Source organism: Mustela nigripes, chromosome 15 (assembly GCF_022355385.1).
Source record: "Mustela nigripes isolate SB6536 chromosome 15, MUSNIG.SB6536, whole genome shotgun sequence".
NCBI classification, from domain to species: domain Eukaryota; kingdom Metazoa; phylum Chordata; class Mammalia; order Carnivora; family Mustelidae; genus Mustela; species Mustela nigripes.
In genome coordinates this window covers 29,096,543-29,119,921 of record NC_081571.1, presented here as the reverse complement: position 1 = coordinate 29,119,921, position 23,379 = coordinate 29,096,543, and positions in this window count along the sequence as shown.

Sequence of the window (23,379 nt, the reverse complement as noted above, 5' to 3'; positions counted from 1 at the left end):
GATGTGTTTTTCGGTGCCGTCCATCATCTCTGTAAGACTAGTGGAAATGAGTCATAAATAAAAAGCCCCATTCGAACTCCCTCAACTCCTCCCAAACTAGCCCTGGGAGGTTGCTCAGTCACTGTGTCATGTGGTAAGGGGAGAAAGGTAAGGAAACAGGAATGGTTGCCCCAAACTCAAAAGAGAAGATGTCCTGGCCATGGAGGGCAGCAAGAAGGAAGCGCTGCTCACCGCAGCAACAGTGACCTGATCAACAACTCGCCACCTTGAAAAAGGAATAAACTAGCCTCTGCTTTTGGAAAATAAAGGAAAAAGACAGCTGTGCACCCCAGGCGCCCATGTTTAAAGTGATATAAGATCCAAGTTTACACGATATGTCAATTTTGTTGTAATTATTCACATTTTTCCAGGATTTGCTGCTTGCTTTCTTTAAATAGTAAGTACTCCCGAAGACTTCCAGTGAACTTTGAAGGTTAGGTTTACGTCCTGTACTCAGTAGCGGTCTGAAAGAAATGAACGTGCACCTTGTCGCAGAGGGTCATGGGCTCTGAAAGAGCTGAAGCAGAGGCTGCAACTTTCTCCACAAGGCTCTAGGCGCTCTCCTGCTGCCCAAACCTGTGTTTCCCTGGGAAGAAACAGATGCGCAGAGCTGAAAGCCCACGTCCCTGTAGGAAAGATCTAGAAGTGCCCTGGTGGATGACTCATCTCTGCTGCAACAGAGCTTGGAAGCCCTTCACCCAAAGGGTGTGAGCGGTTGCAGTGGCCGCAGTCGCATGGCACATGGTGTTCCCCTAGGGGCGCTGGCCAATCCAACGCCTGAAACCCTGCCTCATGAAACTCCTCTCTAGCGTGGGGGTGCATGCTGATTAAGGGAGGCAGCCCTTGAATTTAGCTGCTGCTTCTCTCTCTCTTTTTTTTAAAAAAGATATATTTACTGATTTGAGAGAGAGAGGGAGACATAGAGCAGGAGCAGAGGGAGAGAGAGAATCTCAAGCAGGCTCCTCACTGAGCTTGGAGCCCTGTGCGTGGCTCGATCTCATGACCCTGACATCATGACCTGAACTCAGACCAAGAATCAGATGCTTCACTGACTGAGCCATGCAGGTGCCCTGTGGCCACTTCTTTTACTTCATGGCAAGTCCACATGCTGGCCCCTACAGACACCAGGAAGCTGCTTTTGGTCCCCACCCACCTTTCTACTCAGCACACAGCACCGCCTGTGCTCTTACTGGGTGGCAGCAGTAACGGAAGGACCCTTCAGTCACATAAGAAAACCTCTAAAGTGCCACCTGCAATGACTGTAAATCTTATACATAATATTCCCAAGCAACTGAGGAGATGGGCTTCCCACAGAATCTCTGTGATCATGGTAGTTTATGAATGAGTTCTCCCATATTTACATGCTTCATGATTGACCACGGAACCCGGTAAATATTCAATGCGATAAAACATCGATATTGGAAGTAATGGCTTGTACATGGATAGAACAGAAACAGCTATTTCTCAGTGCTTAGTGAGAAAAATGGAACTATGAAAGAGTCCATTTGAAAACAACTACATACTCTTTAAAAGAACAATCTCACCAGTAACAAAATATTCCAACTGAATCACATCTAGTCTTGGAACCAGGATGTCCTCAGTGGTCCCCTACCCCAAGCACGGATTCCATAAGTAGCAAGATGATTGAGATCTTTAACCCATTCATATGTCAAGGTCTATTGCAAAGGAGGTCTTCTCGGCCTCAGGCTCAGGTGCATCCTGTAAGTTGCCATTTTCACTGATTTCTGGTTCACATCCTTTCTGCGTGTCATCATGCAAAAATCAGAAAATAGAATATTTTATATTTTTCTTTCTTTTATAGACAAAAGGTAGCACATTATGTATGGCTTTTAATAAGATTTTATTTATTTATTTGACAGAGAGAAAGAGAGAGAGAGTACAAGCAGGGGGAGCAGCAGTCAGAGGGAGAAGCATATTCCCCGCTGAGCAAGGACCGTGAAATCATGACCTTAGGTAAAGGCAGACACTTAACTGACTGAGCCACCCAGGCTCCCATAGAACACAAGTTTTGGCCACATGGTTTGGTAAATGCCTTCTTAGATGGTAACTTTGATGCAGGATTCTGGAAAGTTGAAGGCAGCCTGAGAGCGTTACCTTACATGAACCTGGTGTTTCAGCCTGACTGGCAAGTCTGATGGCTTTCCATTAGGCCTCAGACTTGACTCCCTTGTGTACAGTACCTCCTCTCTGTGGGAACACCTCTCCCTGCTGTTCTCCTACACAAAAACCACCCATTTAAAAACAAAAACAAAAAACTCCAGCTCACGTCACCACTGACCCATAGACACTCAGAGGGCTGGCCTTGCTGTGAGTTCTGTAGCTCACGTGGGGACCACCTTTCCCTGCCTGCACAGCAACCTCCATATGGTGAAGATCATCTTTTAAACTTTTGCCTTGATAGGGGTACCTGGCTGGCTTAGTCAGTAGAGCCTAGGACTCCTGATCCCAGGGTCATGAGTTCAAGCCCCGCATTGGGTATGGAGCCTACCTAAGCTTTTGCCTTGATAGCTAATTTTTTCAGATTTGGTCCATGCCTCTGAATCTCAGTTGTGAGCTCCTTGATGACAGGAACAGTATCTCTTCTTTACCTATCTCACAATTTCTAACAAATGCATCCTGTTTTACACACAGCGACACCCCTCTGTCTTCTCCCTACTGACCACATGGACTATGCCATTTATTTCCACTCATTTTGAATCCTGTCACAGTGGAAGGCATTCCCTGCTCACCCAGCCAAGTGTGATTTTCTTCAGTTTCTGAAGGATTAGCACTCATTATCCACCACAGAAAACACTAATGTGCTCTGACATAAAGTGTCATCTGGAACTATGGCTTCTGTCCTATTAGTAATCAACTCTTTGTGTACTTCTATCTTCGAACTGTAACAAGATTATAAGCACTGTTATGAGTTCAGTTGTGTCCATGCCCCCCATTCATATGTTGAAGTCCTAATCCCAGTACCTCTGAGCGTGACTTCATTTGGAACTAGATTGGTTGCAGATGAAATTTGTTAAAATGGGGTCATCCTGGAGTAGGATGGGTTTATAATCCAATATAACTAGTATCTTTGTACAAAGGAGAGGATCTAGACAGATATGAACACTGCATGGAGATTGGAGTTATTCTGCCACAAGTCAAGGACTGCCAAAGATTGGTGGCAACCTGCCAGAAGCTAGGAGAGAGGTATGGAACATTCTTCTCCACATATTCTGAAGGGGCCAACCCTGCTGACAGCCTGATCTTGAACTTCTGGCTTCCAGAACTGTGAGACAATCAACAGCTATCGCTCAAGCAGCTCACTGTCTGTGACACTTAGCAACAGCACCCCGAGCACACAAACCCAAGCACCTTAGAGACTATCTGGGAGCCCCATAGAGGAGGGTTCGAATCACGGATCCATCACTTGTTTTTGTTTTGTTCTTTTTTTAAGATTTTATTTATTTATTTTACAGAGAGACAGAAATTGCAACAGAGAGCATAAGTGGGGAGGAGAGGGAGAAACAGACTCTCCATTGAGTGGGGAGCCCACTGTGGGGCTCAATCCCAAGACCCTGAGATCATGACCTGAGTCGAAGGCAGATGCTGACAGACTGAGCCACCCAGGCGCCTCCCCATCACTTTTTTCTTATGTCATTTCTGGTAATTAATTCTTTTTTTCTGTGCCTCAACTTTCTTCTCTGTAATGTGGAAATAATAATATCTACTTTGGAAAGTTGCTTGAGAGGTTAAAGTTAATACATTAACGCACCAAGCTCAGTGCCTGACACAGTGAAAGTGTTAACATGTGTTAGGTCCTACAATGCTAAACCTCGTATCTTACAAATGGGGAGCTGGGATCTAGACACCCACAGTGCTGTCTAAACCCACATAGGTGAGTGGCAAGAAGCATGCTAGAAAACTCCAAATACATTTGCTTCATCTCCTCTGTACACTATGTCCTACCTTTCATTGATGAGGAGAACAGTTAGTCTGGTGACATTCATTTGATGGCAGTTGTGTCTGATTTTTGCTATGCTGCATGCAGTGGGGGCCTTGAATTTGAGGAGTGGAAACCTTCATGGTTTTTCTATTCAAGATACTCTGTACACTGTTATCAAGCGATGCTTTGATTAATTTTAAACCCATATTCCTCCAAATGCAGTATCATCATCCTACGTACCTCGCTTAATACCTTCAATCTGTTTGCAACGTGGTTCCCTTTTATTTTGAGATGACTGAACGTGAAGCCTGCCACAGAATGACTGGTTTCTTCCCAGGTTAATTAGAAGAAGCACTAATTAGAAGAAGCACTAACCATCCCTGCCCCATCATTTTAATTCTTCTGGTGACAGAAGTCAAAATTGAGGATGTCTATTAAACCACAATTTTCTCACATAATTGATAATCAATGATTGTGTTTTTTATATATCAATATGCTGCTGATTACACTATCTGTCTCTCCACATGTTGGGACACCCATCCTGAGCTGAACTGGTGGGGAAGTTCAAGGGCTTCTCAAGGGGTTGAGGATCCCGTTTCGAAGGCTGATTGGATCCTGGTAAGACAACTACCATGAAATCGAAGGCCAGCAAAAAAAGAAGGAAAAGAAAAAGAGTGTGAGAGGTGAGCAAAGCCTGGGATCACAACAGATTTTTCTGTTCTCTTCCATCGTGCTATGACAACTCGCATCAGAGAAATTTCCTATTTCAAAATTGCAAAGGATATGGAAATATCTTCTCTTGAAGTAGAACTTGGAAGCCCTTATTTCCGGGATAAAGCCATCAAAGAAATCAAACTAGAATCAACATTTGACAGGCTAGCTTCATTTTTTATTTCTGAGGCCCTAATCCCTCTTCTCCTAGCAACCTTTCCTATATGGCAGATCCACACACTGTTTTGAAACTGAAAGGATGAGGCAAGGAATCTTCAAAGAAAAGAAGGGGGAGGTGCTCCTCAGGCTCAGAGTCTGCCAGTTGCTCTCAACATTTCCTCAAGGACAGTTAGCAGCTCCCAGGAGCGCCGGGGCTGGGCGGAGAGGTATGATCTCTTTCATCAGCTGGCAATTTCAAAAGCACCTGCCTACATCTCCAAGCTTCAAGAGTGGTCACATCCCCCAATCCTTCCTTGATTTCTATAACCCCGTGATAAAGACCATTGTTGACAAGAGCACAGAATATACGATGCCTTGCCTCCTGCCTGTTTTCTGTGTTCAGTTTCAAAATGGGTATTGATGGACTGACTCCCTGCATTCCTGAATGCCAGGTGGCAAGGCTCTGGGAGAGAGGGAAGGAGGGAACAAGGGAGAGTCTTTTGGCCACAGAAAACCCTTATTCTTCTCTAGCAGACGTTCTAGGCTTGACTTCCATCAATTTCAGGGGCGTGCAAGGGCTTCAGGGGATTCCTGAACTCCTTGAAATCCTATGTAATACGGTGTATATGTGCCTAGAGGCATTTGTGACTTACTTTCACTAATGGAATAGAATATGCAAATAACTAAGGCACAAACAAGAACTAATCCTGTTGCCGTATGTAGTATGAAATGAAGTTGGGAGGGATTGGAGAACTGAGGAGTCCCTTTGGTTTCCTTGAGAAATAATGAGGATAGGAACTTGTATGGCCACCAAGAAGAAGGAGAAAATGGATATGAGGATCATGAATAAATTACGTCACCTGGAAATTGACTTGTTTCATTCATTCATTCATTTGCTTCTTCTCACTTTGGCTCATCTCTTTTACTGCATCAGGTGAATGTTAGGCGTCCTTGGCAAAAGATGAGAATTTCAGCCCTCACAAAGTTCTCCAATCATCCCTGGGTAGCTCCTTTAATTGAATAACTCAAACGTTAGTTGTACCCCTTGCAAACATTTTCAGTCTCTCCCCAAAACCACTCACTCTGCAGCCTTTCAAATTCTGTTTCCTAGACTGTTCCCAAGCCTCCCAGTTTCTGATCACATCTTGTTTTCTTGACTACGATTCCACCTCACTCCAGGTCTTGTCTCTGGCTTCCCTTCTTAGATTCATTTCCTACTTCCTGGTTTGGGTTAGGTCAACTTCATGTGCTTGGGGTAAATACTTACTTGGTCCCACCAATCCCTGTGGTCTTGGCAACCAGGCACAGTCCTCGTGACTGCTTCCCTTCCCTGCAAGGAGCTTAGGCCAGACACTCAGAGCCATAAAGATGGGTGGGTATAAGCTAACAAGGATGTGGGCTCCTGGGTGGCTCAGTCAGTTACCTGTCTGCCTCTAGATTTCAGCTCAGGTCTAAATCTCAGGGTTGGGAGTACAAGCCCTACCTGGAGCTCCACACTATGTGTAGAGCCTACTTAAAAAAGAAAAAAAAAAAAATAGGGAGCACCTGGGTGGCACAGTCAGTTAAGTATCAGACTCTGTTTCAGCTTAGGCCCTGATCTCAGGGTCATGAGATCGAGTGCCTTGTGGGTATCTGTGCTCAGAGTCTGCTTGGGTTTCTCTCTCCCTCTCCTTCTGCCTTTCCCAACCCTCTATCTCTCTAAAATAAATCTTTAAAAAAACTTTTTTAGAATTAAAAAAAAAAACAAACAAACAAGGATGCAGTGTTGTCATGCTATCCTTGTGGGTCAAGTAATACCTTCCTGGGAGCACGGAGGTGGGAGCAGACTCTGATGAGTTCAACAGAGTTCAGTATTAACAGGATGCCCTTCTTAGAAGACCATACACTGGGTTAAGCCAGTTAGAATTCCTCCAAATGATTAAAAACCAACTGTCAGAATCATCAAGTATTAGAGCAGGAGGGGGCTTTAGAGATCATCAGATTCAGTGTTGTCATTTTTTACTGAGAAGGAAACTGAAGCACATGAGTTTAAGACCCCTAGGGAGATGCGATGCATTTCTCACACCCAGTGCATTTTTCCAAACAGTGCACTGCCTGGCCATGTTTCAGTTATAATAGAAAGAAGAAGATGTGTGTCATTTTGTTTCTAAAACCGTCAGGAGGGAACATGTCTTGAACATATTCCCTGTGTGATCTATAAAGCGTCCTAGACACTGATATGCTTCCGTAAGGATTCCAGAGGAAATAACAATGAGGCCAAGGAGGAAAATGAAAGTGGGTTTGAGAAGATGTGAAGCCGGTGAGATAGCCTGGGATGTGCCCATTCTATTGAATAAGTAAGACAGAGACGGGCTTGCACAGGAATCCTGAAAAGATGAAGTCTCAATTCCCTGGCAAGAGAATCTAATAATCTAGACCATTCCTACTGAAATTGTGGTCTGGGAGCAGCTGTAGCAGAACATCTGGGAGCCCACTTGAAATGCTGCTTCTGGGCCTCCCCGCACCAGACCCACTGGATCAGAATCGGCACTCTAACAAGACCCCAGGGATTTACATGCACAGTAAAGCTCAAGAGGCAAACAAAGCACTGCTGACTTTGGCTTTTTCCCTGACTCGTTTCAATTACATTGAATGTTGGACAGCAGAAATTGAAAAGTAGGACAAATGAAATTTTCATGGGTACATGGGTGAGGATATGTAAGAAAGTACAAGAGAGAATCAATGCAAGATCCCAGTACAAGGTACACTTCTTAAAGGGGGTATGTACCTTTAAGCAATTCTTTCCCTCTGAGCTTTAATTAATTGTTTTGCATTAGAACACTACATTGCAAAAGGGCCCGTGTTTGCAATTAGGTGGCTCTGACAGATGGGGCAGTGATTAGGTGCTCCTGCCCAAGAGACAGGAAAGTTACCCGTGCCCAAGGGTATATTTCTCCCCTATGAGATGTGAACCCCCCCACACACCTTTTTAAAGAACACAATAGTGTACTTAGCTTCCTGATGAAATTCCTGGCAAAGAGTTCAAATCGTTGTTTTTTTTTTTTTTTTTTTTTTAAATCATCTTAAAGAATAAATGAGTGGGCAGTGAACACACAGAAGCTGGATGTCAGCTGCCATCATTCAGGTTTGTATGTTTCATGGGTAATTTACACTTTTCCAGATTCGAGGCAGGAAACGGAGACAGGAGTTCCAATCCTGGATGTCCCTCTGTAAACCTGCACAGCTTAAAGCTTCTAAATCCCAATTAGGTAGCTTGAACCAACTGAGATGCCACAAATGCAACCTAGTGGCTTTTCCCATGGGAAGTCAGAGAAGTGGAAAATATTTCAAGCAATTTAGGCATGCTTGCATAACCCTTTTGTGGAAATTCCTGCACTAACAATTTGCAATTAAAGTGAAAGTGAGTAAAAATAGAATGACCTCTCATTTCAACAATGACTATATTTTGTAGACTCTGCTCTATAAACGTGCTTTATGTCTGACCCATACACAATGACAAAGAAACCCCAAATCACAACTTTCTACATCCCTTGCAGTCTGGAGCATATAGCAGGAAGCAGGTTACTGGTGTAGCGTTAATGACGATCTTCAGCTAAGACAGAAGACATGCCTGCATAAAATGAAAGCCAATCAATAGCCAAGTGGGGCCAGAAAAACACATTTTAAGTCCAAATTAGGGTTGTAAATTCATATTAAAATCATATTGTAAACAGATACAGTCTCCCAGTCAGCCTGATGGCTGAAATTCCCATGCTTTTGGGTCACTCCCCTGTTTACCATTTGTTGCTTGCTGTCTGGGATTAAAAATTAATTTTTCTCAATCCAACAAAAGCCTCCTTAGAAAAATCACTCAGCAAGACAGAAAAAAATATAATGTATTAGACAAGAGACTACATCTATTTCTATACTTAATGCTGTGATTTATTTGTGCTATTTTCTTCCCATAGTTTGGGTAACTCAGCATTCAATATTAACAGGACAAAGTTGGGAGAATCATTCTGCTAATATCATAAGGCCATGATTCTTTCAACCACTTCTGAGAAGCCATCATAGAGTTATAAGTTTCCTCTGAAATTTTATAAACTCTATGATTAATGTGTAGAGTGTTTATGTCATTTGATGACTAAAAATATCCACGCAAAGATGATTTTTGGGATTGAATCATCTACAAATGCTAAACAATTCAGGCAGAGCTGAGCTGTTTGGCAGAGGAGAAAACCTGTGAGTGAAAATTAGTGGATCAGTTGACAAAATGAAATAACAAACAAAACAGAGGCCATGTCCTACTCAGCCTGGGTCCAGGGGGCTTTTGGCAAGGGGCCGGCGTAAGAGAACAAACCGGAGCCTGACAGCGAAGGATATGGAATGCTTTCCTAAGGATTTTGGCAAAGGCGGTTAAGCAGGGTGGCAGTGTGAATTCTCTAAAGATAGCTGGCCCCAGAGTGCAGGTGGTGAGGAGGGAGGCTAGTCTGGAAGTTACTGAAATCAGATAAAACATCATGAGAGTTTGAACTAAACACAGTGAAAAGATGGGGAAGAAGTGAAATGGATAAAGCGTGGAGATGGATGAAATTTGTAGTTGGAGGAGTTGGTGACGGTGGGTTGGTGGTAATTGAATTTTCTGCCTTGAGCGGAGGTGGGTGGGTTTCCCATTCACAGAGTTAGGGGACACAGGAAGAAGGAAGGGGACTGGGGAACGCTGGACGTGTGTAGTTTGAAGGCTCAGTGGGTCTGGAGTTAGGGAAGGCCAGACTCTGTCCTGGTGATTTGGGTATTACTAGCGAATGGGTAATGAGCTTGCTCAGGCAAGAAAGGTTCACAACATCAAAGGGGGCCCTCAGAGCAGGGGTGTAGGAAGAGGCAGAGAGAGATGGGGGTTGAAGGGAAATCAGTTACAAGAGGAGAGACTTCAAGAGACAGTCCGCAGAAGGAAGTGCTTCAGAGAGAACAGGAAACCAGCTCAACACCTAGGAGAATGGACTTTGACCTTTGAAGAGTTTCGGTTCTAAGGAATGAGCTGATAAATCACAACCTGTATAACCAAGTTTGAGACATTATGTCATGAAGCAGAGGGTGGGGTGGTGCACTCACTCCGACAAAGCAGAAACTATGGAGATAGACCCTGTTGAGGAATCCAAGTTGTGTGGGAATGGAAGGTGCTGGGTGGAGGGCAGCTATCCCCGTAAGCACAGTTGCAAGACCAGCACTTCGTCTGTGGGGAGAGAGCTCCATGCACTACCTCAGCTTGGGGAGTTGCCTGGTGGACAGCAGGGATGGAGGACAGGCTGGGGGTACCTGGGGGGAAGGTGTTAGAGTCAGTTTTCTACAGTCAGTAAAAGCTACCATTTCTTAAGTTGTTTTTGTTGTTAATGTGCTTTCATATCTGTAATCTCATTGGATCTTCAGAACAGCTTTGCAAAGTACAAGTTCAAAAAATGAGGACCAGCCAGGTCCCCAGGACCAGGTCTAGGGGAGAAAGTCAGACCTGAAACAAGTGAGACCATGGGACTCCCCCCAGCCCCAGGACAGGAAGAGTTGATGTTCTGAGGGAGATTGTGGCTTAAGGAAGGAGGACTGAAGAACCAAGGAGCTAGGGCAGCAACTGTTTCCCAGGGACATGGGGCCCCAGGTCTGGTCAACAGCAGTGACAGGTGGGGAGCAACTTGGGAATGGCCATTGAAGTGTGGTGTGTTTAATTCAGGGATGGTGGAAATTGAACATGCCAGTGAAGAGAGAGAGGGGGAGGAATTGGAGATGACTGATAAATCAAGACTCTAGACTACAGGGAGATGGAACAGCCCTGAAAAGAATTAAGGAGGGTGCTTCCTCTGAGACAGGAAGGAGGGAAGGTTGGGTAAAGACATCATCAATTTCGACAACAGAGGGGACAGAAGCTGAAGAGGAGTAGACCAAAGAGCTTCCATTTTCTTATTGAAGAAGGAGGATATAGCATTTCTGGAGGATAGGTGATAAGGTTGTAGAAAATTTAAGGAAAAATGATAAAAATACAAACCAAAGCAGAAAAACAGTTGTGTGACCAGAGATCCAGCATGGGGAAAAGCAGCCACTGGGAGATAAGTCTATTCCAAGCCCTAGGATTTAGTTACATACAACTCCTGGTACTTTACCACATGTACACAGAAACACACTATGAAATGCCACACACAGGACACAGTCACCATCATCATCATCAAAAGAGGTGTTTAGAGACCCATCATTTCCTTCGTCCATAAACTGACACCTCTTTGATGCTCTGAAGAGCAAGTGTATATTTTTGCCACTGTATGTATTTAAGTCATCATCCATTTTTTGGTCATTTTAAAGTATCTTGACATTTTACTTCCTTTTTTCATATTTTTATTTAAATTCTGGTCAGTTAATATATAGTGTAGTATTAGTTTCAGGAGTAGAATTTAGTCATTCATCACTTACATATAACACCCAGTGCTCATTCCTCCTTAATGCCCATCACCCATCTAGCTATCACCCGCCACCTCCCCTCCAGCAACCCTCAGTTTGTTCTCTTTCATTAAGAGTTGCTTATGGTTTGCTTCCCTCTTTGTTTTGTTTTTCCCTTCCCATATGTTCATCTGTTTTCTTCCTTAAATTCCACATATGAGTGAAATCATATGGTATTTGTCTTTCTCTGACTTATTTCATTCAGCATAATACACTCTAGCTCCATTCATGTTGTTGCGAATGGCAAAATTTCATTCTTCGTGGTGCCTGAGTAATATTCCATTGTGTGTGTGTGTGTGTGTGTGTGTGTGTGTGTATGCTATATCTTTTTAAAAAGATTTTATTTATTGATTTATTTATTTGAGAGAGTGATAGAGGGAAAGAGAGCATGTGCAAGTGGGGGAAGGGACAGAAGGAGGAGAGAATCTTCAGCAGGCTCCATGCTGAGTGGGAGCCCAATGTGGGGCTCAATCCCACCACTGTGAGATCATGACCTGAGCCCAAATCAAAAGTCAATGCTTAACCAACTGAGCCACCCAGGTGCTCTGCCACAACTTCTTTATACATTCGTCAGTGAATGGACATCTGGACTTTTTCCACAGTTTGGCTATTGTTGATAATGCTACTGTAAACATCAAGATGCATGTACCCTTTAAAATCTGTATTTTCGAATTCTTTGGGTAAACACCTAGTAGCGCAATTGCTGGATGATAGGGTAGCTCCATCTTTAACTTTTTGAGAAACCTCCACACTATTTTCCAGAGTGACTGCACCAGTTTGCATCCCCACCAACAGTGTAAGAGGGTTTCCTTTTTTCCTCATCCTCACCAACATCTATCGTTTCTTACGTTGTTAACGTTAGCCATTCTGACAGGTGTGAGGTGATATCTAATTGTGGTTTTGATTTGCATTTCCCTGATGCCAAGTGATGTTGAGCATTTTTTCATGTGTCTATTGGCCACCTGGATGTGTTCTCTGAAAAGGTGTCTATTCATGTCTTTTGCCCACTCCTTAACTGGATTATTTGGTTTTGGAGTGTTAAGTTTGATAAGATCTTTATAGATTTTGGAGACTAGCCCTTTATCAGATATGTCATTTGTAAATATCTTCTCCTATTCCATAGACTACATTTTAGTTTTGTTGATTATTTCAGTTGCTATACAGAAGATTTTTATCTTGATGAAATCCCAAGAGTTCATTTTTACTTTTGTTTCCCTTGCCTCCAAAGATGTGTCTAATAAGAAGTTCCTGCAGCCAAAGTCAGGGAGGTTGCTGCCTATGTTTTCTGCCAAAATTTTGATGGTTCCCTGTCTCACATTTATGTCTTTCATCTATTTTGAGTCTGTTTTTGTGTATGGGGTAAGAAGGTGGTCCAGTTTCATTCTTCTGCATGTGGCTGTCCAGTTTTTTTCCCAACACCATTTGTTGAAGAGACTTTCTTTTTTCCATTGGACATTCTTTCTTGCTTTGTCAAAGATTAGTTGGTCATAGAGTTGTAGGTCTGTTTCTGGGATTTCTATTCTGTTCCATTGGTCTATGTGTCTGTTTTTGTTGACTGTCTTGATGATTACAGCTTAGTAGATACCACCCTTTCTAAGTTTCTTTCAACTTTTTAATATCTGGTTCATAGTCTTTGCAAACGATTTGCTAATGGAACGATTTTCGTTCAGAAAAATCACCAGGGTCCTATTTTCACCAGGGTCACCACCATAAGCATTTATCAAATGGGGGCATTTTGTATTGTCCAAGCAAAGCAGAAAGGTTGAGTTCTTCCAGTCTAGTCTTACTATGTCAGAAAGCTGGGATAAAATCCGATTTTGAATTCATAGTTTTTCTTTCTTTCCACGGAAATTATAGCCTTTACCCTCTGAAAGTATTTGGTAAAAGACTCTATGGGGGCTGCCTTCAAGGAAAACTGAGGGACAGATTCAGCTTCTCTTCAGTTTCTTACTTCCTTGTTCCATGCAATTCCCTTGCAATTCAGTCACTGCTCCTTCCCCAGACACTTGAGTAGATTCCCTCAGGGCAACATCTCAGTGATCATACTTAGGGGTGGGGCCAAGCCTAATAAAGATGGATAATGTATGCAGACTCCACCCCACCTACACTTTCCAGTTTAAGGGACCCAGATAAAACTCCTTGCTTAAAACTCTCTCTTTTATCCAGCAGCCCCAAGTACTGAACCCGTTGCATTCTAAGTCCTATTTCTAAATTCCTTCCCTATCTTCTTTAAAACTTCTGGAAGAATAACTCATTAAAATAGGTGTCAAAAAGATGTTGTTGTATACTTAAATATGTATGAATAGACTTTCTCCTTCTCTTGAAATTACAATTTTGTGTGATTATACTCTGGCACTTCAGTAACATAGATCCTAGCACAGAGGTGAGAAGACTCAAAATATCGTTAAATATGTTTTATCTGGTTTGAGGCTGACGTCTGGGGGTGGTAGAGACCAGGCCAGGAATTATGATCTAGAATACCAGCATCCTGTATGGCAGCATATGAAATACAAATAAATGAAGAAATCTATTTACCTGTGAGCCTAACATCATAACAGCAGCCATCTTAGTTCTGCAAAAAGGTAAGAAATGCAGAACTCCTAGCAAAACTGGAAAAACAAAGGACTCTCCACACAGATAAATGCACAGGAGCAAGTGAACTCTTCCTTAGAAATAGCTACTAGAAAACTTAATGCTTATAAGCAGAATTTGAAATTAAGGACAAAGTCAAGAATCCATGACCAGCTCAGAACAAATATATCAAAGATGCAAAGTTTAATGCTAAGAACTACTGGATCAGGGCGCCTGGGTGGCACAGTGGGTTAAGCTGCTGCCTTCGGCTCAGGTCATGATCTCAGAGTTCTGGGATCGAGTCCCGCATTGGGCTCTCTGCTCATCAGAGAGCCTGCTTCCCTCTCTATCTCTCTCTGGCAGCCTCTCCGTCTACTTGTGATTTCTCTCTGTCAAATTAATAAATAAAATCTTAAAAAAAAAAAAAAAGAACTACTGGATCATATCAAAGTGTCAAAATAAAGAAGAGGTGGAGAAATCGAAGACTGAGCAAGTGCTGGAATCTTTGCAGGTTCTTTCTTAGCTGCTTAATGAAGATGGGCTCCCCCTGGGGAAGGGAGTGAGGGGGAATGCCGCTACACTGACTGAGGTCTCCAGTGGGACATGGACCCATTGGGAACAGTAGCCTGCTGTGATAAAATGAGGGAAGGACAAAGGAGACAGGAGATAGGAGCTCGGTTGCATTATCATGTTTCTGGAAGCTCTTCTTTTAAAAGCTCCAAACATGCTCTAAGTAAGAGAAAGAATCTTCCCTGCTAAATTCTGCAGTCCTCGCGGACTCAGGGGGATGGACCCACAGGAGTGCCTCTGTGACTTTGTTGACAACACTATGACTTTTTTATTTAAGGACAATTTCATGTATTCTTAGAATGAACTTTAGGTAGTGGGATTCTTTTATGTTCTACTTTCCATATTAATCAGAAATCGTTGGACTGAGGTTCCTTTCAGAAATTTCATGTATCTCTCATATTTCTTAAGCCACCGCAATTGCTGCCAACAGAGAGATAGCATTAAAAAAATGAACAACATTCTGTTTTTCAGTTAAAGGGAAGTTTGGAGTTTAAAAAATAATAATAATAATTGATTATTATCAATTCATCATCTATTCATCTATTCATCATCTATTCCCAAACTTCTCCCTTGTTTACATTACTGGGGGTTGGGGAAGGAGTGGTCACATGATATGATTTTGGCCAATGATGCATCAGTAAGAGTCTGCTGGGGGCTTCTGAAAAACGTTTGGCTCTCTTGGTTGAATTGATGGATAAGGAGGATGACATCCTTACCCTCCTTCTTCTTCCCTTAAATGCAGATCTGACACCTAAAACAGAGGCAGCCATCTTGTGATGAAAAAAAAAAAAAAAGAAAGACCAGGAGAATTGCCAAGATAGTGACACTGATATCACTAAGCTGGTGAACCTACTAGGCCATCCACCTCCAAGAGTCTTGCTATGTGATGAAAGTAACCCACCATCTGCTAAAACCATAGTGAATTGGATTCACAGTCACTCACAGCCATCTGCATTTATAACTGATACAGGATGATTTTCATATGTTTCACAGAAGGGAGATAGTTCTGTCCTGAGTTTCTTCCAATAATATACAGCATTTAATTAAAAATCAAAATACTTCTTAACCATAAATATCAGTCTGTGAACAGGCTTATATAATGGCACATTAAAGCAATCTGGCAGTCAATGAAATCCAACCCAAAAGGAAAATAAAATCACTCAATTCACTTCTAACTTATTTATTGATTTACCACTAAGAATTAAAAGTAATTCAGGATTTCTAGAGTTTGATTTATTGATTCTTTGGCTATTAATCATATAGAAGCTTCATACCAACTGTTGGTATGAAAAATTCCTATAAATTTTGAGTCTGACAAAACTTTGCTTTCTTTCAGATTGAAATAAGACTCTTGTAATCTGTTTATCTGTTTAATAAGTCTTTGCTCCATTTTGTAGAAGCCAAAATGCCAGAGTTCCAAGCAACACACAGGATTAAGGCAAATCTCCCTAAGATAGGGCAAAAGATGCAAAGTTTGCCTTCCCTAAGGTACATCCTAGAAGAAAGTCAACAGGCCTTAGACTCAGTCTTCTCCAGGGTGGACCAGAAGCCAGCACATTGCACAGATCCTGGAAGCTTGTGAGAAATGCAGTTTCAGGGACACCTGAGTGAAGCAGTCGGTTAAGCATGCGGCTCTTGGTTTCCACTGTGGTCATGATCTCAGGGTTGTGAAATCAAGTCCAGTTTTGGGCTCCCTGCTCAGCGTGGAGTTGGCTTGGGATTCTCTCTCCCTTCTATCCCTCCTGCTCATTCTCTCTCTCACTGTCAAATAAATAAATAAATCATGAAAGAAAGAAAGAAAGAAAGGCAGGGAGGGAAGGAAGGAAGGAGAAAGGCAGGCAATTTCAGGCCCCACTTCAAATCTGCTAAGTCAGAATCTGGACTGAGCAAATCTACAGGAATGTATGTGCCCTTTAGAGTGTGAAAAGCATGGTTGCAGAACTCCTCAGCCCTCTTTTTGTCAGACCATCTGGGAAAGGTAGACAATGGCCCCTTGGCATCTAGGGCAAGAGCCAATGGGCCATGGGTCAGTCCTTCCACAGATGCGGGCAAATGGTGACATGTGGTGAAGAGGAAAAGAAGAGAATGAAGCCTGGCTTTGGGGCTTGGGGATGACCTCTCCATCTGAACTCTGTGAGGCTGTTATTCCATCTCGTAAAGGTCAACCTGATAGAAAAGCATTCTGCAAGGCAACATTTCTTAAGCTATGGGCTGCATATATTTTCTTAGGGCCTGGGATTTTTTTTTTAAATATTACATTTTAATTTCAACAGTAATCTTAAAAAAGAATTAGGATGATTGGAATCACATAGAACTCTGAGTATACCCAATGCTTGTACTCCCAATGAGGATGTGATGTGGACAAAAGTTTTGCAGGAGTTTGAAAAGAGGAAAGTGCTGAGAGAGTTGATTCACTAATCCCACGGCCAAAGTTTTACATTCAAAATAATCTGCTCTGTTGCAGTCAGGATGTATCCCTCTAGTAAGCAGATCCCATCAGTCTATGTACCAACTTGCAAAAATTTATTAGCAGCAAGCATAATAGCAAATATACAGGGAAGCATTTTTCTGTTCTTCATTCAAGCAGTAATTGGATTTGTTATTCATTCAATGTACGTTCCAATTACATTGTGGTGTTAACTTTATCTTAAAGAGAACAAGACAGTTTTGCAGACCTATTTTTAAATTTGGATTTAAATTCCTGACTTTCTCACTGACAGTTTTGTTTATGAATAAGATTTTTTTGAACCGAAAAAACAACACCTTGAAAATGTTAATGCTGTCTTGAAAAGTATACTTAGGTGAATACATGTAAGAGGTAATACTATTGAAGTCACAACAATACTAAAAATCACAAAAAGAAAACAAAAAATATATAAAATCAATTATGAGGCTGTGTTTGAAGTTTAATTCCAGCAACCAGCATTCTTCATCACATTAAAATGGTTGATTTGTGTATTTTATTTTGTAGGCTTGCTTGTATTTAATAAGCAAATTTGTTTTGGCTTCGTAGTTGTATAATAACTATATATGTAAGGAGGTTACATCTTATTTTATGACTTTATGTATATAAGTAACATAATAAAAATAAGTCAATAATGGAGGTTTATGATAACTCATTTCTTTTAATAGAGAAGTTTTCATTATTTAAATTTGAGAAACATCCCCATAAGAGGGCTATTTATCTGATTCTGCCCACACTGGGGACTAGAATCTAGACTGAACGGGCCTGCACTTTCCATCTGGTCTATATATCCACCTGGAATGGGCCTTCAGAGGGTTCTTTGATGGGGCATTTTACTAAGATAACAAAGTACATCAGCTAAAATAGCTGAACTCACGCTGCAAAATAAGAAGCATTCGTTCATTTATATTCTGTCTCCTTCTGCAACGAATTTAGGTAGTTTTCAAATATAAATAAAACATTGCAAGATTAAAGGTAAGAGAAGTAGATCAAAGGAAGATAAGGGTGTGAGAGTCCGAGAGAGCCTGAGGGAGGTTCGTACACAAACGCAAGCTCTAAGGTCCCAATGTTGCACTGAGAATGACTTGTTTCAGTCCAGTTTTCTCCATAGGATACCTATGAACCATGCCTGCCCTGTTCATCCACATACACTTAGCCTGTTTCTACAGAGCCTGGAACTCTGGAGCTATTGAATCAATGAATGAAGGGGGTGGGTCACAACAGGAAAGGGAGAAACAACAAGTTATAAAGACAGAAATAAATCAGTTGTTCAACAGAGGCATAAGTATATCAGAAATAGGGAGAGAAATTTTTCCCCATGGGAGTCTGTAAGTGTATATTTTCTTATGCTGTTGACTTAGGCATAAACATATTTTGGGGATCAAATACAAAAACCTAGAAAATAATTATACCGCATCCCAACTTATATCCACACGTTGAAACCTGGGGAGCCTTATCATTACCTAAAGAAGATTCCAAACAATTAATCTGGGCAGGGCAATCATTGTTGTCAAGTGTGTTCCTACTGGAATGAGTTTAGGTGGTGATCAATGAAAGGGTCATAGATTATATAGTTGAAACACACTTTCTTCCCCCATACTTAAAGATGGGCTTTTCTCTGCCTACCCTACCACATATCTCTTATCCCACACCATAGAGGATGGGGATTTACATAACACCGACCCATCTACAAGATGGCTTCGTATGTCCCATGTAGTCATACGCTCAGTGAACAATATGGCAGAACAGTTACAAAGGGTTTCCAATGCCCCTTTGCCATTTCATGAGGTTTTAGTGGATCTGTCAACCATAGAAGTGACATTTCCGGGATGGTCATGGGATAATAGCATGTCTAATCAAGGTCTTTCTTTGGGCTTGGTATATGGACGCTAGGAGAAAAAAACTTTCTTTGTTAATTTGGAATGCTGATACCTAGGATTGTTGGAAATAATTTGTAAAGGTTAATTTTATGTGTCAACTTGATTGAACCACGGTACCCAGATTTTTGTTCAAATATTCTGGAAGTTTCTGTGAGGAAGATTTAGACGATATTAACATTTAAATAAGTGGACTTCAGTAAAGCAGATTGACCTCTATGATGTGGGTGGGGTTCATCTAATTATTTGAAGGTCTGAATAGTGAAAAGACTGATGTACCACCCAAAAGAGGAAATTCTGCAGCCTGATGGCCTTTGAACTTGAACTGTAACATTGGCTCTTCCCTGGTTCTCTACCCTGTCTGCCCATCCTGCAGAGTTTGGATACCAGCATCCACAATTCTGAGTCAATTCCTTTAAAATTTTTTTTTCCTTTTTTTTAAAATTTAAATTTCAGTAAACATATTGCAATATTGGTTTCTGGAATAGAATTCAGTGATTAATCACTTATATACAACACCCAGTGCTCATCACAACAAGTGCCCTCCTTAATAATCATCAAGCCCATCCCCCACCCTCCTCCCTCCACCAATCCTGTTTGTTTTTTAACATTGAGAGTCTCTTACGGCTTGTTTCCTGCTCTCCTTTTTTTCCTTTCCCTCTTCCTATACATTCATCTGTTTTCTTTCTTAAATTCCACATTTGAGTGAGATTGTATGGTATTTGTCTTTCTCTGACTGACTTCTAAAACACTCTAGCTCCATCCATGTTGTTGCAAATGGCAAGTATTCATTTTTTAATGGCTGAGTAATATTCCATTGATATATATATACACCACATTTTCTTTCTTTTTTTTTTTTCAGGATTTATTTACTTATTTTAGAGAGAGCATGCACAAGTGGGAAGGGCAGAGGGAGAGGGAAAGAGAATCTCAAGCAGACTCAGTGCTGAGTGTGGAACCTGGCACAGGGTTTGATCTCAAGACCCTGAGATCACAACCTGAGCCATAAACCAAGAGTTGGACACTTAACTGACTGAGCCACCCAGGCACCCCATATCTTTTTTATCCACTCATCAGTGGATGGACATTTGGGCTCTCTCCATACATAGTTTGGCTATTGTTGATAATGCTACTATACACATTGGGAGGCACGTACCCCTTCAAATTTGTATTTTTATATTCTTTGGATAAATACCTAGTAGTGCAATTGCTGGGCCATAGAGTAGTTCCATCTTTTAACTTTTGAGGAATCTCCATACTGTTCTCCAGAGTGTGGCTGCACCAGTGCAAGAGGGGTCCCCTTTCTCAACATCTTCTCTAACACCTGTTCCTTCTTGTGTCATCAATTTTAGCCATTATGACAGGTGTAGATAAAGATACACATATATGTGAACATATACATGTTCTTTTTCTCTAAAGAAAAATACACCATCATCTTTCCTATGTGTTGAAGAAGGAACATTGGTAGTGGAAAAAGATGAGGCCAACAGAGAAAGAGAACGAGAGAGGGAGAGATACCAAATGATACTCAGTTCTCTGGGTCCAGCTCCCTATCTGGACTTGAAGTTTTACATGAGCCAATAAACGTCCTTTATTTAGTGGGACTTGGGTTCCTGTTATCTGAAAATCAAATATTAACTAATACAAATTTTCTTTTCTCCCCTTTCTCCTTATTCAAATTCAATGGCAAAGGGTACATGTACTGGTTATTATCATTTAGAATAACTATCACTGTGAGTTGCATCCAAATTGCAGTCCCAAGCCCCTGGTCATATGTTCAGCCTATGTTGACACGGAACAATACTTTCTTACATTGGCCATGCATATTAAACATTCAAAAAGATCTTCACGTATATTTTGTTATGAGATCTCAGAGTTTATTTTTTAATGGCCTTTGACCTATATAAAACAATGCTACCCAAAACCTCCACTAGCTAAAGTTGTTCATGAGTAGTCATAACCTCAATTTTAACTACTTAATAAAGTCCATTATATGTGTGCTTTCAGCAGGCCCAGCTGAGAAAGTCAGTTTCCCAAAGGTTTGGAAAATCACAGTGAAAGTGAGGCTCAGAATCCTGTTTACATGAGTTTTAGAACTAGCAATAGTTGTTTTCCTTCAATAGTTTAGTTTCTTGTTTTGTGCTAGGAAGAGATCTCAGCACTTTTCTTCCATGGTTGTTCATTTGTTATTAGGAATGGATTTATTTTGCCCGTTGCTATGTTCCTGGTCCTGCCCTTAAGAAGAACAGATTGCCCTGTATAATATTTCAAGCCACTTGTGCTCATTAATGATGTAGATAATCTTAACATTCGTCAGTTTTAAAGGAGAGCATGCTTTCCAGAGACCCTTGCTTTCCCTCAGGAATAAAAAAAAGAAACATTTTCAAATTGCTTATGCTAGTTTTAGAAACAAACCCTCAAAGACAGCAAAACAGAACCACCAGAATTACCCTGCTTTCGTACAGAGAAGAAAAAAGAGGAATGTATCATATGGTTGTATTCAAAAAGAAGAGAGTCAAACTTGGAAAAACTTCTTGGTTCCCTTTCAACTTAACATTTCCCGTTTCTTATATATGTATTATAGTGCAATTAATTCTGGCTTAATTAGCTTTGGCTATAAAATTAATTGGCTATCCCAAAGCACAACATATTAATGGTTATGGTAGAGCAACGAAGAGTTTTGCCAGGCCTTCTGTATTGCAAATTGTTAAGAAAAATTCCAATGATCAGTTCTAGGAGTTGTTTGCCATGCTCTAAAATAACATCATGTAACAAAACTCGCTGGGGAGGTTACACTAATATTTTGAACACAGGTCCATCAAGGTTGATCTTGGATTTTAGAAATCTGCATTACTTGGGTGTATTTTGTTTCTAATCTGAAATTTATGCCACTCTGACCCATTTTTTCCAAGAATTTAGATAGAGACACTCAGATTGTGTCTATCTGTGGTAGAGAATTGGGTGGAAACAGTATTTTGTGAAGTATCTTTCTACAGAGCAGGAAATGGCCGCACAGTTCAAATTCTTACAACCAGTGTCATAGGAAGGCAACGACCACGTCGTTCACCCTCATTCACCCAACTTTTCTCATCTCACCCCTCTCTTGCTTGCCTGTCCATTTGTTTGCTCAGTCCTACGTGTTAATCAACTTTCTTCAAAGTACGCAGAATGCTGTCTCAGGTCAAACTAGAATAGCTTGTGAGAATAATGTTTACATCATCATTTAATGTCTTTTTTGCCCTAGATCGATTCTCTCCACTCTGAGCATCGAAGTTGCTTCTTAGATTTGAGCAATTTCTGCAGTGGCACCTTTCCCACTGTAATGTAGAGCGATTGGTATCCAGGCTTCTCATGATGCCATGTTTTAGATGTCACACCACACATGCTGTCATGCGCTTTTTATTCTTTGCTCAAAGTGTGAAACCATTTTGCATGAAGAGTCAACGTTGTGACGCCATTTTGCAGATGGAAGAACTGAAATCTGGCCTGAAACTTAGTCAACATCTGAGTTCTACATAGAGGTATTTTGCAGACAGCCACAAAAGGAATAAAATAACACACACGCTTCATTAACATTAGTGAAAGTTTCTGGATATCGGTGAAAATGAAAAGTCGATGATATTCTCATTGAAGAATTTTGTTAACTCAGCAGTGGGGCTTTTCCAGACCATTGTGGGTGGCCAGAATGACTGCTCATTCAAAGCCAAATGCCACCCTGGAATGCCTCAGCAGAGCAGAGAGAAGAAATGCAAAGTTTAATTAAAAAGAGCTCCTCAAGAGCTAGAAGATCAACTCTGTTGTTTAATTAAATTGTAGACATTTTGGAGAACTGAATATTTAAGTGATAGATCTTATTTCTCAGACACCCTTTGTCTGATCTTGGACTCTCCCCACAAAGGCCAAAGCCAGCCTGAGTGTGGATGTCGTTTTTCTCCCCAGGGAGACTATTCAGTATTTTCTAGTCTCACTTGTTATTCCTCTTCCAGGTTTTGAGGAGCAGGGTGGGTGGTGTTTTCCTCCCCATTCTCCTCAGTGGGGCTTCTCCCTAGACCTTTGGCACATCTGGGAATGGCCCCAGGATCCAGCTTTAAAAAGGCCACAGGAGTCAACGTGGGCACCAGTGGAGCATGGAAGATTCCAGAGATCTGGAGAGGAGAATGGCATGATTTGTAAATTCTTGCTTTTAGTAGGTTCCCTCTCTTAACCATTGCAACACCGAGGCAGGCAGACTCTAAAAGCTAGTATATCCTTCTGGATTAAACAGATACCCGAGGACTCTTTCTATCCTCTGAGAACCAGACTAAGAGGTCTGGTGATGACTTTCCTATTATCTTGACTCTCCACTCTTGTCAGTAGGAAAGGGCCCTCGTCAGGCCATTCCTAGGCCAGCTGAGGATGGGGAGGGGGCTCCCAAGCAGTTACCTGCAGTCTTCTGTTTTTCCATCAGTCTATCTCTGGAATCAGATGTACTCTATGGCCTGAAACCCAACGATTTTTTACCATCTGGTTCTCCACTGACTTGCCCCCATATCCCTTTTGTTTAAGTAACTGGTCCTCATATTCAAGACTGTCCATAGATAGAAGTGGAG